This window comes from Lepisosteus oculatus, unplaced genomic scaffold (genome assembly GCF_040954835.1).
Source record: "Lepisosteus oculatus isolate fLepOcu1 unplaced genomic scaffold, fLepOcu1.hap2 HAP2_SCAFFOLD_60, whole genome shotgun sequence".
NCBI lineage: Eukaryota > Metazoa > Chordata > Actinopteri > Semionotiformes > Lepisosteidae > Lepisosteus > Lepisosteus oculatus.
In genome coordinates this window covers 1,265,001-1,281,443 of record NW_027168149.1, presented here as the reverse complement: position 1 = coordinate 1,281,443, position 16,443 = coordinate 1,265,001, and the positions used below count along the sequence as shown (strand labels likewise).

General features: G+C 43.2%; 2 non-coding genes across 2 annotated transcripts; one reads left to right on the top strand and one right to left on the bottom strand.

The window, feature by feature from the left end:
- The first annotated feature begins 12,786 nt into the window (after nt 1-12,786).
- trnas-uga (transfer RNA serine (anticodon UGA)) lies at nt 12,787-12,868 on the top strand. The gene has a single exon. It is a non-coding gene; the product is annotated as a tRNA-Ser (tRNA).
- A 1,566-nt stretch (nt 12,869-14,434) lies between these two features.
- On the bottom strand, nt 14,435-14,507 carry trnaq-uug (transfer RNA glutamine (anticodon UUG)). The gene has a single exon. It is a non-coding gene; the product is annotated as a tRNA-Gln (tRNA).
- Between the last annotated feature and the right edge of the window lie 1,936 nt (nt 14,508-16,443).

Below are 16,443 nucleotides of genomic sequence, written 5' to 3'. Positions count from 1 at the left end.
GTAATGTCTAGACAACATCTCCATCTTGTGGTCGTTGTTGGTAATGTCTTCTCATGCCCTTTTTTATTTCAATTCTCTATTAGTTGATTCTAGAATCTCTACAATAGAGTTGAAAACATCAGTTTTATAGCAGACAATAAGACATTATTTATAGTCCAATTAGAAATTTATTACCCTGTTTTTAACATAATAACAAATTAAAATTGATTAAAACTAAGTTTGGAACACCAGGGAACATAACAAATGATTTTTAGGAAAACCATGAGGTTCTCTGTGTCCGATGCCTGCAAGGGGAGAAAGCTAGAATCCTTTGATTTTTTCAAAATTTGAAAATAAACATCATATAACAACAGCTTTCATTCCTAGGAGTGAAAAACAACCATTTTTGAAGACATAGTAGTTTCTAAAACACTACAATAAGTTAAAAACAACCATTTTATATTACATTATTTTTTGTGAAATTAGTCATTTTTTGCACTATTTTTAATAAAATCTCTAATTAAAAGTGATTAAAATTAAGTTTGGAACAACAAGGAACACAAAAAAAAAATATTTTAAGGAAAAAAATGATGTCTTCTGTGCCAGGTGCCTGCAAGGGGAGAAAGCTAGAATCCTACCCAGGCTCCTGGAGCTCTGTCCTGGCTAAAGGAGGGTGAATCCATCCCCTTCAAAGCTCCATGAAAAAATGATATTTTTAAATTTGAAAAAAAAAACATTATAGAACAACATCTCTTGGTCCACAGAGAGCAACAATCCAACTCTGAACAAAATCCATTGACTGATCCCCGAATCCTGAAGTTTCTTCGCATGATATCAAGCTTGCAACCACTTTCTGGAAAACGAAGAAAAAGGCCAAAAATGAAAAAAAAGTTATCAATTCTAGAGCCTAAGAGGAAAACAAGACAAATGTATATCTCCAAATAATTTTATGTGCTTCAGAAGAGCCCAGGAAAGTTTTTTGCATACATGAAACCACGCCCGTTTGCACGTAAGCAGACATGGTTGCACAAACGACTGCATGAAAGCACGCGTGCATGCAAAGTCATCCTGTTGAGCATTTGAAAAGCCGCACCACGCCACACTTGAAATAGCTCTTACATTAGTGGTAGACACAGGAATCGCCGCAGGAATCAAAATTGAACCTAGTTGCCACATCACATACATCCTGTTCAACGATAAAAAGGTAACATCTATCCTCGCTCCAGAGTAAATCTCACGTTGAGGGCATATTTTTTTCCACTTTACCATGAGTCGGGCTCGGCTGCACAGAGGCGAGAGCAGAGTAATGAGGTCACGGGGACAGGGGAGTCACACGCTGGCGGTTTGAACACACGGAAGATCACTGCGGGATCCACAGTATGTGGACCCTCCGTGCGCCATCAGTCCACAGTCCGGGCTCTGAATCCTGCCATCCGAGTTAAGATCTCGGCGGAACCTGAGGCACAGTTCCTTCTTAAAACGTAATCTGGTGAGCATTTCTAGAATCGTACTTGTATAGATGCAGCCTTTAATGTGTTGCTAGTTTAAAATTGATGACTTCTTGAACTTCAGTAGGCAACTGCCCTCTTGATTTCGGATTTAATTTCTTTATTACAGGGGCGCTTTTATGAAGACAGAGTCATGTTCAGGTACTTTGCTTGATGGAGGAAGCTCATTACGGACTCTGTGATCTGCTCACCTGGAAAGGTCTGCTGTACTACTACAAGAGAGAAGTAGAGTCTGGAAGAAGGGACAATTTTATGATGCTTTGGAAGATAATGTTTTTTTTTCTTTGAAATCGAAATGAATCAGAATATCAGTGCAAAAGACAAACTCTTGGTTTGGTTTAAAAAGATATGGTTTTAAAACAGACAAAATGTAGTAAACAGGTGTTTCTCACTTTTGGAAAAGAATGGACCGGGGGTATTTTACTAGTTGCAGTGCTGATCTCACTGGGTTACAGTCCTGCAGTGTCACACGAGGGCCAGTGGCGCAATGGATAAAGCGTTTGACTACGGTTCAGGAGATTGCAGGTTCGACTGCTGTCTGGCTCAGGTCGTTTTTAAACGCATCGGGCTACTCCCCTAAGTAGTCTGTGCTACTTACTGCATTGTAATCGTACTCAGTAAGAGATTTCCTTCATGTAAATGAACTGCACCTGACAGCTTTAGAAAAACACCTGGGCTCAGTACGGTGCTGAGAGCTCAGCTTTGCTGTTCTAATTAGCACGCACTGCATCGGCTATGACCCGAACTTTTCAATTATTCAGATCAGTAAGTCAACACGTAGTCCACATGAAAGGTAGAAATATTCTCTTGTCTGTCTCTTGTTTGTATAGAACTGAATGTCCCTGACAATGTACTGTTAGTTTTAATTGAAGAACGGCATTTGTGTTCAAATATACCAGACAAGTTTACGTAACTGCTCATGCGACACTCAGTTGTAATTAGTCAAGAAATAAACAACAGCTGCAGGTCGAACAACAGCTGCAGGTTTGATTCAGAACGTATCATATTGCAGCGCCTTTTACTTCCATTGACAAATGATTGAGATTCGAAGAGAGATCCTTCAGACCAGCAAGCAAACCCACGGCTATTTCGGTTTTCTATCTAGGCAACGTTGGTGTCTGCAATAGCATACATGATAGCGTGATGCAATTTCTGTGGCTACATTTGTTGCACGTCATGCACAGTAAGAGTGTTTCTAACACCAAATACAAAGTCAACAATTAGCGATCACGCCTTCTCCTCAGTTAACCCACTGAAACCCTTGCTGTTAACAGTTCTTTACGAGCACCCACATATCGTGTCGGTTCTTTCAGCTTTATTCATTAGGTTTTCAAAGGCATACGTAGAGCACCAGAGGTCCTAACCCAAGATGTGTGGTTATCTGAAGGATTGCTTTCCATGGCAGCGGGTCCAAGCGATTTAGCGTTTTTATAGTACAGGCACAGGGACAAGGTGACGTGCGGCAGACGCCAGAGTAGGCAGGTTTCGAACCTGCGCGGGGAGTCCCCAGCAGATTTCAAGTCCATCGCCTTAACCACTCGGCCACGACAAAAGCGAGCTCACTCCCGCCGTATTCCTCCTATAATCTAACACGGAGTGCGAGGTGGCTGCGGATACGTTTTCAAAGTCGCTCTCCGTTAAAAAAAAATAAATACCTTTGACAAAATACGTGCCGGCAGACAGTCACACCTCAGAGGGTTTAAGGCTGGCTTCACGTTGAAATGATAAAGTCTCCCCGTCCGGATGTCAAAATGCAACTTTGGCAGACAGAAAAAACATCAACAAACCACAAATGTGGTCAAGGATTTTACAAGCTGCACCATACTGCACTTTCAAATGCATTTACATTCCTCTTAGACGCAGGAATTGCCTTTGTTTTGCGCGCTTACGAACGCCATGGAAAACGAAACAAAACAAAAGCCCTCAGCTCCTGCACTTGATTATAATGCCATTTCGTGTCGAAGCAGTAATTTACGCCATCCTACCACTGCAACACGGGGAATAGAGGGAAATGAGCACAAGCTACGAATCGTCTCAATCGCTCCCTAGAGTCGTAAGGCGCATTGAAGGGTGCACCCCCATCATTAATTGTTGCGCCTCTGTGAAAGGAAAGCTCTTGAGCAGTCTTTGAAACAGCTCAGATCAAACACTTGATTGCTTCCATGCGCATCTGGAGCCCATTTCTTATTTTCACTTCACGCCGCCCAAAGCATTTCTAAAACAGGAGATTCGCGTTTAGGAATGCGCCCTGCCCTACAAATAAAACAGGTCTACGGGTCTGAAACCTGCTCCACGGAAAACAGTTCTGTTGCGCTTTTGATCAAAGGAAGATTCGCTGTTCTTACTTTTTGATGACATAACACCCAAAGGGGCTTCTTTGGAGCTGGATTCCAACCAGCATCCTTAAGTTTCTTGGCGGTATCCTTTACAGTCCTCTGTTCGGTCGACAAGGGACTGAAGGGGGCAGCTTTCCTCACACATACAGTGCAATGTACTGTAGTGTTCCCCTTCATTGAATTCGCAGTTCTGCATCAGACCTCTAACTCGTTTCCTTAGCTTGGATTTAAGCCACGAAGCAGGCTTCTTCTGTATAAAGGTCTAGAGGAATCACAAACTATTTGAGAGGCCATCATCCCAGGGGGAACTGACAAAGTCTATCCCTAAACACCTAGCGCAGTCTCTCGAGAGACTGTCAAAAATCTCTTTCTCCATTCGTGCTGCAAGTAAGTGAAAACGTGGTCTCAACCCAGGGCCACTTGGCAGCAGCAGCACGTAAATACTGTTACTGCTCGATACCGACGTTAGCCTACCATACCATGTTTAGTCACCGCTAGGAAATGTAAGGCTCTAGTACCGGAGCAAACGACAGGAGGGCCAACGTTGAACAGGCACACGAGTTAGATATGGGGAGCGACGAGGATGGGATTCAAACCCACACGTGCAGAGCACAATGGATTAGCAGTTCATCGCCTTAACCACTAGGCCACCTCGTCGGCGAAACTGGGCTGTCCGGACATGGGTTGGCTCGCTCCAGATGATCTTTTTCTTTTTTCTCCCTCGTACTCGAGGGTCATTTTCCTGTTCCACATGCGATTTCAACATTTTCCTTGGGAGATGTCAAGCCAGCAAGCCACTGCTGTGGTTCAGTGGCCAGTGTGGAGTTCAGTGGCCCTGTTGTACACAGAAAGCACATTGAGCTCCTTGGACATGAAAAGTTCCAGATAAAAGCCATTTGTCATCCTTTCTCTTGGTGTCGATGTTGCTATTGTATGTAAAGGTGGCAACTTGCTCAGCGAGCAGGCGGAGCACACACCGAATGCAGATGTGTCTGAGTGGTGTGTCCAAGTGGCTGCAAAAGGACAACACTCCCGGGGCGCCGTGGCTTAGTTGGTTAAAGCGCCTGTCTAATAAACAGGAGATCCTTGGTCCAAATCCCAGCGGTGCCTTTTTTTGTTCTGTCTTCTCGAACAGAACTGGTCATTATGGACAACCGCCTACGGCTAGACTTAATTAAATGCAAGTATTCATTTCCTGTCTTTAACGCGACTTGTTTTTCTTAAAATGGATGCAACTTGCAAAACATGAAATACAAACCTTGCTAATCAGCGCTAGCGGCTGGCAAAAAAAAAGAAGTCAGCAATGTTTTTTTTCTTTAACCTGAACCCTGCTAATGGAGAAGAGTTAAACGACCAAGTCTATGCAGCTTCAACGGTGCGCACGTCGGGTTCTTAGCTGAAAGGGTGGTAAATCACGCTCACCCCAGTCCTTAATCTTTTAAAGAGGATACAAAATTGAACCTAGTCGCCACATCACATACATCCTGATCAATGATAAAAAGGTAACATCTATCCTCGCTCCAGAGTAAATCTCACGTTGATGGCATATTTGTTTTCACTTTACCGTGAATCGGGTTCGGCTGCACAGAGGAGAGAGCAGAGCAATGAGGTCACGGGGACAGGGGAGTCACACGCTGGCGGTTTAAACACGCGGAAGATCACTGAGGGATCCACAGTATATGGACCCTCCGTGCGCCATCAGTCCGCACTCCGGACTCTGAATCCTGCCATCCGAGTTAAGATCTCGGCGGAACCTGAGGCGCAGTTCCTTCTTAAAACGTAATCTGGTGAGCATTTCTAGAATCGTACTTGTATAGATTGTAGCGTGCTCTCTGAAGGCACCAGTTCTGTAGGGTTTGGGCATTAACTGGGACAATTATTAATTGTAGCAGTAAATCATAAAATGATTCTTTGGATGGCCTTAGAATCCAACCATGCGATATAACTCAAACAACGCACACACATAGGTACTAATACACGAGGATACATTTATTAATAAATAGAATATGCATGTAAACCTAACAGATCTTATCAAGAGGGTTATCAGAATACAAAAGGTATATATTCAGTCAGTTACAAAGAGTTACATATATCAAGAGGACATATGTTCAGTATATCATTCATTTAGACCGTTTCGTAAATGAACTTGGTTATAACTTCTACATTGGATACTCAAAACAAGTACATAACTCTTAGGAATTAAATTGGTATCAACTGGTTGGGATGACAATTGAATTCTCGAGCTGTAATGCATTGAAGTTGAATACTCATCCAGTCTCTGGGGATTCAGATCTCCTGCAGACTCAAAGAAGCAGTTGCAGGCTTGTTGCTGTCCAATCCGCGCTGTCTGGCTTGGTGCCAGGTTGTGCTGTGCGGTTTGCGACAGTGCGCTGCTGATGCTCACTGACCGGCTAGTTAGTGTTGGCTTTAACTAGCAAAGTTTATGCACAGGAGAAAAGATGACTGTGGGTCCCAGCAGGTCAGGAAGAGGACCGGTTCGTTCCTGATGAAGCGCTTGTTCTGATTAGTGATTCAGCTGTCCACAGATCCGACCTGTTCACGAGGCTTGCTGCTGATGCTAACCTCGGGTGGATCCTCTGGTTACTCATGGCAACCTCCACTCTCGACTCTTAGAACAGAGGAAAGTACTGGCACTCGGACACACTGGCCGTTCCGTGGTTGTCCGGGCTGAGTCTCAGGATGGTCAGGAGGCGTGCTGTGAGAATGTCCTGCCCTTGGGAGCCTTCTGCTCCTGGGCCGTCCTGCCATGGAATTGTCTTGCACCCCTGGAATTCTCCTTAGAATTCTCCTACTGGAATAGTCCTACTAGTTCTCCTTCTCCAGGCTCTCTGTTGCCTGTTTTTACCTGGAGGAACTTCGGCTTGTCATTGGCTGAAAGTTTAATGGGCATCAGAGTCCCACATGGGTTACATTGCCCTACCAGTCCCTGACTGGTTGATCAAGGTGAGATATGAGTCACTTACTCCTGACACCTAGGAATGCAATCCAGATGTCCATCTGGCACTCCCTAGACAGATAGGCGCCAATGGATGTCCATTGATCATGATAGCCAGGCTTAGCTAAGTGCATCCCCATTTGGGAGCTGTCCCTTATCAAAAGAAAACATCTTTAAATCAGCCTGCATGAATAGTTTCTCTGTGGCTGCACCACAGAGATGAAGAGAGAGATGGGGCCTCATTTGGGAAAGCACAGCAACACTTATTTCTGTCTTATTAACAAGCATTGCCTCTACAAATCCCCCCTTTTTGAAGGCCACGAGGTCCTGAGGCGTTGTTGCCTTCAAAACAAAACAGAGTTAAGTGATGTCCCCTGTCATTAGAACATTAACCTTAAATGTCCACATTTCTCCTCGAGAATTCATACCGGAACCAGCATTGGGAACAAACAGGATTAATAACATCTGGAGTATGTATAAACACGGTAGGAGACATCATCTCAGTCTAGGCATTACAAATCAGGAAGTTCACTGTCAGTATCTGATACCTCTGTAGGCAGATATTTGGGGAAGAAGTAACTTCCTTTCTTTTGACATGCTACCTTTGACTCATTTGTGCTACCCGGAGTACTTCTTGATGTAAGAGTACAGCATTCAGAGTACATTGTCAGTCATGATCCAGCTTCCCATCAGCAGTGTTACAATAACACCGGTTCCTGTTCCCAGCCCCCCTGATGAACCATGAGACCTGTGTTGGGCACCTGCCAGGGTGGTTTGGAGGTTTGTTCCATTAAAGCAAACTAACTACCTGTACCTCCTGAGGGCTTACTGTTTCTTGGATTTCTCTCCAATTCAATAGTGTGGCACCTGAAGGCATCCACGACCTCAAGTTTGGTCTTATGTTGTCTGGTTCCAGACCGTACAGTGTCAAGTTACCATGCTGTACTATGGCCTCCTTGGGGCCAGTAGCATGCAAACCTATCAGAAATAGCAAACACACAACAGTGGCGGCAGCAATCAGTCCTCCCAAAAGTCTTTTCAGGTGGCTGATCCCAGTCATCTCCTTCTGAGTGACTGTTGCCTTTCTAAGTTGGCGCAGCATGTACATGGTCTCTTTCTCAGTATGCCATGTGGCATCTTGGGCACCAACATCCTGGAAATCTGAGGAGATCTGACGCAGCTGCTGATGCTGCTCCTCCATTTCCAGGACATCTGCTTTTTCAATTTGTTCATGCCTGTGCTCTAGGAACCCTGCAGGGGGTGGTGCAGCGGTGGAGCATGCCTGACCCTTGGCTTAGTGGTCATCTGGAGCACCTGAGTGATCTGGGATTGTTACTCCATTCTCACTGTTCAGGTCCACCCTGCACACTTCCTGATTGAGGAATCCCTCTATCGGCATGTTTACAATCGTTCGCTGGGCGTGGGTGTAAGACACCTGCTCGCTCCCCCCTTCCCTCTCTAGGGGTTCAGGGAGCTGCCCCAGCACTGGGATACAGTGCCTTGCGAAAGTATTCGGCCCCCTTGAACTTTTCAACCTTTTGCCACATTTCAGGCTTCAAACATAAAGATATAAATTTTTTATTTTATGTGAAGAATCACCAACAAGTGGGACACAATTGTGAAGTGGAACGAAATCTATTGGATTTTTGAAACTTTTTTAACTAATAAAAAAATGAAAAGTGGGGCGTGCAAAATTATTCGGCCCCTTTACTTTCAGTGCAGCAAACTCACTCCAGAAGTTCAGCGAGGATCTCTGAATGATCCAATGTTGTCCTAAATGACTGATGGTGATAAATAGAATCCACCTGTGTGTAATCAAGTCTCTGTATAAATGCACCTGCTCTGTGATAGTCTCAAGGTTCTGTTGAAAGCGCAGAGAGCATCATGAAGACCAAGGAACACACCAGGCAGGTCCGTAATACTGTTGTGGAGAAGTTTAAAGCCGGATTTGGATACAAAAAGATTTCCCAAGCTTCAAACATCCCAAGGAGCACTGTGCAAGCGATCATCTTGAAATGGAAGGAGTATCAGACCACTGCAAATCTACCAAGACCTGGCCGTCCCTCTAAACTTTCAGCTCAGACAAGGAGAAGACTGATCAGAGATGCAGCCAAGAGGCCCATGATCACTCTGGATGAACTGCAGAGAACTACAGCTGAGGTGGGAGAGTCTGTCCATAGGACAACAATCAGTCTTACACTGCACAAATCTGGCCTTTATGGAAGAGTGGCAAGAAGAAAGCCATTTCTCAAAGATATCCATAAAAAGTCTCATCTAAAGTTTGCCACAAGCCACCTGGGAGACACCCCAAACATGTGGAAGAAGGTGCTCTGGTCAGATGAAACCAAAATCGAACTTTTTGGCCACAATGCAAAACGATATGTTTGGCATAAAAGCAACACAGCTCATCACCCTCAACACACCATCCCCACTGTCAAACATGGTGGTGGCAGCATCATGGTTTGGGCCTGCTTTTCTTCAGCAGGGACAGGGAAGATGGTTAAAATTGAGGGGAAGATGGATGCAGCCAAATACAGGACCATTCTGGATGAAAACCTGTTGGAGTCTGCAAAAGACCTGAAACTGGGACGGAGATTTATCTTCCAACAAGACAATGATCCCAAACATACAGCAAAATCTACAAAGGAATGGTTCACAAATAAACGTATCCAGGTGTTTGAATGGCCAAGTCAAAGTCCAGACCTGAATCCAATCGAGAATCTGTGGAAAGAGCTGAAAACTGCTGTTCACAAACGCTCTCCATCCAACCTCACTGAGCTCGAGCTGTTTTGCAAGGAAGAATGGGCAAGAATTTTAGTCTCTTGATGTGCAAAACTGATAGAGACATACCCCAAGCGACTTGCAGCTGTAATCGCAGCAAAAGGTGGCTCTACAAAGTATTAACGCAAGGGGGCCGAATAATTTTGCACGCCCCACTTTTCATTTTTTTATTAGTTAAAAAAGTTTCAAAAATCCAATAGATTTCGTTCCACTTCACAATTGTGTCCCACTTGTTGGTGATTCTTCACATAAAATAAAAAATTTATATCTTTATGTTTGAAGCCTGAAATGTGGCAAAAGGTTGAAAAGTTCAAGGGGGCCGAATACTTTCGCAAGGCACTGTAGCTAGTTCACTGTCTTTGAACTCACCATCACCCACCAGGCCCATGTCAGTGCAGGCGGGGATTCTGACACCCCCCTTTTCCATGTTCTGCACTAACAGTCAGGTGGCTTGCCCATCCAGCTCCAGTGGTTGGTGCTGAACCACTGTTGGTCAGACTCAGACTGACAAACTGAGCTGGTGGCTGTAATAAAACCGGCTCGGCTTTCATTCCCTGTCCCTTCTGGGGGACTGGGTGTATTGGCAACCCTGCCGTTGAGGCAGGAACAATCAGGTCAATCTCACTCACTCAATCTCAATCTCACCTGGTAGTTGTGAGAAATAATGTTACCTGACTGCAGGTTCCCTGGGTCACAGCAGAGGGAATCGGCATCTGGGATCAGGTGTGTCCACAGCGCAGTAGTCTCAGCGTCCAGCTGAACCTCCTGTCTAACCTGTGAATGTTGCACCAGGGGATTTCTTTATTTATGTCTTTATTTAGTGGTTTCATTAGTGACAATGGCTAAACTTTCTTGGAAAAATGTCTTTTATGTAAACCATGTTTGCTATTAATTCATTTAGGACTAGAATATGTTCATTGTCTTCCAATAAAAGAAGGGTTCCTTTCGCCATAGTCGGGTTGACATTAGAAGCTTGCCACGCCCGGACTGTTACACCAACGCATTAGCATGTTAAAGCGATTTTGTTGAGGAGCCTAGCTTTCTTAACTAGTAAGTACTGTACTTCCTTGGTTTTGTAGGGGGGAAGGTGTCTTTCGCTGGAAATCTGGTCCCCTTCTACTGTGAAAATACCTGTGAAACCGGTTTAATCCGTCACAGCCAGCACTCCCGCTGGCCACCCACGTGTTATGCTCTTCATTAATGTCTAAGCCGGAACACATCATTATATCTCATTTTGTATTTCTTTTAAAAAAATCGTTTGCCCAGCCTAACAGTATTGTTGTTATTGTTTTTATCCTGTAAAGCGCTTTGAGGAGCCAGCTTTTAAGGCGCCATATACAATAAAGTTCATTATTATTACTATTGTTAAATTGCTGGACAGAGAGGTGAACATTATTACACGGAAGACAAAGATAGCGATTTATGTGTGGATGCTGCACATTGGTGGGGAGTCCCCATTGCCTGTAAAGCACTTTGAGTGGAGTGTCCAGAAAAGTGCTATATAAATGTAAGCAATTATTATTATGATTATTATTATTATTATTACGTTGCATTGTGCATTGTGTTGCTGTAATACAGTTTTAAATAATTAAAAGTCTAAACAGTATCAGCTTTATTTATGGGTTTTAAATCAATATAAATGTTTATATTGTAATGCCTAGGTGACTATTCATTGTTATTAAAATGACTTAAATTTGATCATGTTGTGATAATTAGAAATATAAATTTGTTTGGTGCGAGTGAAGTTTTATTTAATCTCTGAGCCAGGGAAACATTGTATTTTTTTAAAAAAAATGTTTATTAAAAAAAAAAGTAACGGCTCCAGCAGGATTCAAACACACAACATGTGATTTGGGAGTCAGGAAGCTAACCCACAGCACCACCAGCAAGGTCACACAAAGAGTGTCGAAAAAGCCCTACAAAACATTATGTAACAATTCTTGTGTTGCGGTACATGAGTATAATTATATCGTTATTAATTTCTTTAAATACGCGATTCCATATTATAGTCCCTTTTAATCAAATTCTTGTACCGGAGCTTGTTGACTCCAGTATCACGTTAGTTAAAGACGTCGATGCTTAAAATGTTTAGGGAGAAATGGAATACTGGTGTGTATGTTTTCTTTAAAGTACCGAGACCAGCCATATACTGTATGTTTAAGTTCCAAAATTAATATTGTTTATGGCCTTCACACGTGTTACAGTATGCTCCTATTCTTTTTATGCTCAGGTACTAAGATTTCCCTTCAGTGGTAAAATTCCATATAAATATTCAATGCTTAAACGGGCACAGTAAAGACATTAAATATACATGTACATATACATACTGTATACAGTACAGTTTGCATACAGTAATATGTTTATGTTCCTAAATCAATCTCTTTAATGAGCATGTGAAAGGCATGGTGAATCGGAGATTCTCAAAAATTACTGTACTTTGCATGATTGGAAACAAATGCGTGATTGCGAAATGCTGTGGTGTTACTTTTACAAAGACGGTCAATGAAAAAAAGAATGTGGACCAGGGCACTACTTTGAGTTTACAGCTTGTCCAAGGTCATTCATTATTAATACTATTAGTAATATCTTCGTTAAAGACTTTGATGGCGACAGCTCAAACATGAGAGGTTGAGCTTTATTAGCTCCACCTTGCAGTAATTCCGGATACTATTATTTTTTTGCGGTTTTATAGGAGAATTTACGGTAACTCGTGGTAGACTGCGTAAAGCGCACCGCAAAATAATGTGGTATCGCCCGCTTGTTTTGAATAGCTGCATCTGTACGCCCCGTGTCTCAACGGTAGGACGGAGTCAAATACTGCCTCGATACGTAACAGCGTTATATTAAACCGCAGGACTTGAGGGCTGTTTTGTTTGAATGTTCAAGGCATTGGTAAGAGCGTAGGTCAAGGGCCATTGGTGCATCTCCTGTAACTGGAGTAAAAATGCTATTCAAAGTGCAGTGACTGAAATCGTCGTCCACATGTCTCTGTTGTTGATTGCTTTCTGTCTAAGAACGTTCTGTTTTCATGTCCGAACGGGGAGACTTTATCATTCCAACTTGAAGCCACCCTTAAGTCCTCTGAGGTGTGTGTGTGTGCTTGCACGTATAGCGTAAAAGGTTTCTTAAACGGAGAGCGAACTTGAAAAAAGTTGCCTCCGCCGCCGCCGCCGCCTCGCACTCCCTGTTCGATTGTAGCAAGAAGGCAGCGGCCGCGGCGCTCGCTGTAGTCGTGGCCGAGTGGTTAAGGTGACGGACTTGAAATCCGTTGGGGTCTCCCCGCGCAGGTTCAAATCCTGCCGACTACGGCGTCCTTTGCATTTGGTTGCGTGCGTGCGTGCGTGTAAAAGGACCAGCGCCGTTTCGTTTTCGCTGGGACCTTTAACACTCTAAATCGCCTGGACCTGCAGCCTGTGAAATCGAATCTTCAGCACCCACGAAGGACGCTCTGCAGATAGACACAGATAACGATGCTTTTCTGCAACGAGCTTTCCAGCTGAATTTTCTCGGCAGCTCCGTACTGAACCTTTCTCCATTGCAACATAGCGGAGGCTCGTCACGTCTAAGGCAAGGCTGTGTAGGACCGCATACGCCACAGTGACTTGTACACAGACCACATGAAAGGCAAGCAAAATACACTTTTAAAATTCCAAAGACTCACAAGGTCAGAGGAACAGCGATGACCTGAACAGATCTGTTACAGAAGTCTAGGTTGACCTTTTTAGAGCTGTAATTGCATTTTTGTTTAATAGAAGATCAAATCTACTCGCATGTACCAGCACCTTACAGTTTATTGATGTTAATTCTGTTTAAGTAATAAGATTGCTAACGATGTTGTACTTTAGCCGGTGTTTTTTAGAACAAATTGCTTACACTTTTGTAAGGAATACGCAGTACGTGCCTTTGTCAGTCATTGCTCACCATACCTGTAACTTTCTTATCTAACTCACTTCCTCAAATGGTGAAGGTCCACAAACATAAATGAAAAAAAAAACCCTTGCTGTAGATGAGGTGCACAAAAAAGCAGCCCCTGATAGTGTATAACACATTTATACTATTGCAGAGACACATGTAACATATATATATACATACTGTATATATATATATGAAACAGAAATAGAAACAGAAACAGGAATCGCTTACTCACCTGGAGAATCTCTGTAGGAATATCTAGCATTTATCAATGGAAATAAAAGCTGCTTTAATAAAGTGCATGTTCAAACTCAAACCCTCAGCTGCTGTTCTTGTTTGTTTTGGGAAAAATTGCTACTGAGCATCGCATGAGCCGTTACGTACCCTTATCTGTTAGGGAATTTCAAGGGAGGAGTTAGGTCAGAATGGGTAGGCTGCAAAACAACAAGTAAAGATTTATTCCAAGATGAAACGTTGTGGCGGTTTTCTTATCTTTTCAGCATGGACTAAACTTTTACGTGTTCCTTATATGCTATATATGTATATATTAGCACCAATGTCGTTCTTAAAAACTAACATGAAATTGTCAGGGACATTCAGCTATATACAAAGACGAGACAGACAAAGTAATAATTCTATATTAACGTGGCCTACATATTGACGCAATGATCGAACTAACTGACATGTTCTGATTCAGATCCCCTGCAGTTCATGCCAATTAGAACAATAGCAGCGCTGAGTCCTCCCCACCCTACTGAGCACAAATTCAGCTGCTCTCCAGTTCTGTTCTGCATGTTTTTTCATTGCAATTGAGCTCGGAGCTGGAGATGATCTCCATACAGTTCTGTGTTAACTAGCCCGCACTTGCGTGCTAATTTACGGGTTGTGGCAAATGCTTTTCTATAGTTCACATACATGACGGCAACCTGTTACCGAGGAACCTGAGAGGTTTAAAAGCCTCACGAGCCAGGCAGGACTCGAACCTACAATCTTCTGATCCAAAGTCAGACGCGTTATCCATTACGCCACTGGCCCATAGAACATGTGCTTGTACTCCACCACAGAGAGCTCTACACTGCTACCAGTAGTACACTTCCCCATCTAAATTTTCACAGCAAGAAACTTGTGTTTCCTACTATTTTTATCAGGTTTAAAATATCATCTCCTTAAAACAGAAAAAGTGTTGATGTGTCGTGCTGAAATTCCGATTGATTTTGAATTCAAAGAAAAAAGGTTTTCTTCCAAAACACCGTGAAATTGTCACATCTTGCAGACAATAGGTGTATTCCATGTTGAAAAGAGAAGAAAGAAAAACCATGGAACCTTTTACAGGTGTGAGGCTTCTTCAGGTGTGAGAAGACCTCACGGCCGAAACGTTGTGTTTCCTTTCTTCTCTTTTCAGCATGCAATAAACCTATTACTTGTTCCTTTGCAGCCGAGGCATGCTGACATAGCTACCCAGCTGAACATCTTGCAGGCTCTACTTCTCTCCTGTAGAAGTAAAGCAGGGCTTGCTGGGTGAGCTTTTGCTCCGGTATGTTAGGTCACGTGTCATGTTAAATCACTTCTTCTAAACACAACATTTGCTGGTGCTAGCTTTCCCCATGAAAAGAGACTTTTCCCTTACAGTACATGACATATCGTTTTTTTTTTCTATCAATAAGTATAGAAATAAAACAAAAGAAAAAATGTTGTCGCCAAAGAATGCACAGCTCTGTCGCCTTGGGGAGGTGTCAAGGGCATTGAGCTCCATGAGAAGTGCCAGATAAATGCCATTTCTCATCATTTCTCTTGGCGTCAGTTCTGCTATTAAATGGGAAAGTGGCAACGGGCTCAGAGATTGTTAAGTGCACACCGAGCGCAGATGTGTCCAAGTGTCTGTAAAAGTGCGGTGCTCCCTAGTGGCTTAAAGTGCCTGCCTAGTAAGCAGGCGATCCTGGGTCTGAATACCAGCTGTGCCTCTCTCCGTGTCTTGTTGTGCCAAATGTATCATTTCAGACAAACATGTACAGCTTTGTTCAGTTTAATGCAAGAATTCATTTCCTTTCTGGAATAACTTGTTTTTGAAGAAATCCATACATTTTGTGAAAGATGAAATCAATTTCTTGGTTGTCAGTGAAAAAATATTGCTGGCTACAAGAAGCGCAAACGATTGTTTTCTTTGACCATAAACCTGCAAATGTAGGGAGCACAAAAGGCTGTCAGTCTCTGTGGAGCAATCGGTTAGTGCATTTGGCTGTTAACTGAAAGGTTGGTGGTTCAAGCTCCTCTGGTATGCGTGTCTCAGTTTTTCCAATGTAAACATCATCACCATCGCTAAAGAAGATGGCGCAGAAGGCTCCACAGCCGAAACGTTGTGCTTCTTTTCTTCTCTTTTCAGCATGGAGTAAATCTTTGCTTTATCCTTTGCAGCCTAAGCATGCTGACGCAGCTACCTTTCTCTTAACGCGCCTCAATCATTATTCACCAAAACGATCAGCAGAATAAGTCGCCTTTGTGGTGATGTCACTCCTCTGCTTCACAAATGTCCTTAGTGACGGGCCATTTCTTTCTGCCATTTTTCCGGAGCGGTTATTGATTGCTCCATCATTTCCCTCTTACTTTCCATCACTAGATTGAAAAAAAAAAACAGAAACAGGCTGACAGGACGACAATCAAATTGCAAAAACTCATCAAAGCACTCGATAGAGTATTTGAATCCACAAGTAGCTACGAGCAACTTTGTCTTGGCTTGCATGAATGTCGGAATATGTCAAAAAGAAAAAGATGGTGGCTTTTTCATATTCGTTCTTTTATTTTTAGCTCGTTGGCTCTTCTGTCCATTGTCCTCCTGCCTGGCTCTTGACCTGTGACTGTCTGAACGCACACAGTAGACTTTCATGCGGGGGATTTGTCCTGAGCCTCTGTGAAAGACCCACCCACCCCCATAAATAACTGCTCTAGAAACACATGAATGCAAAACTAAACCACA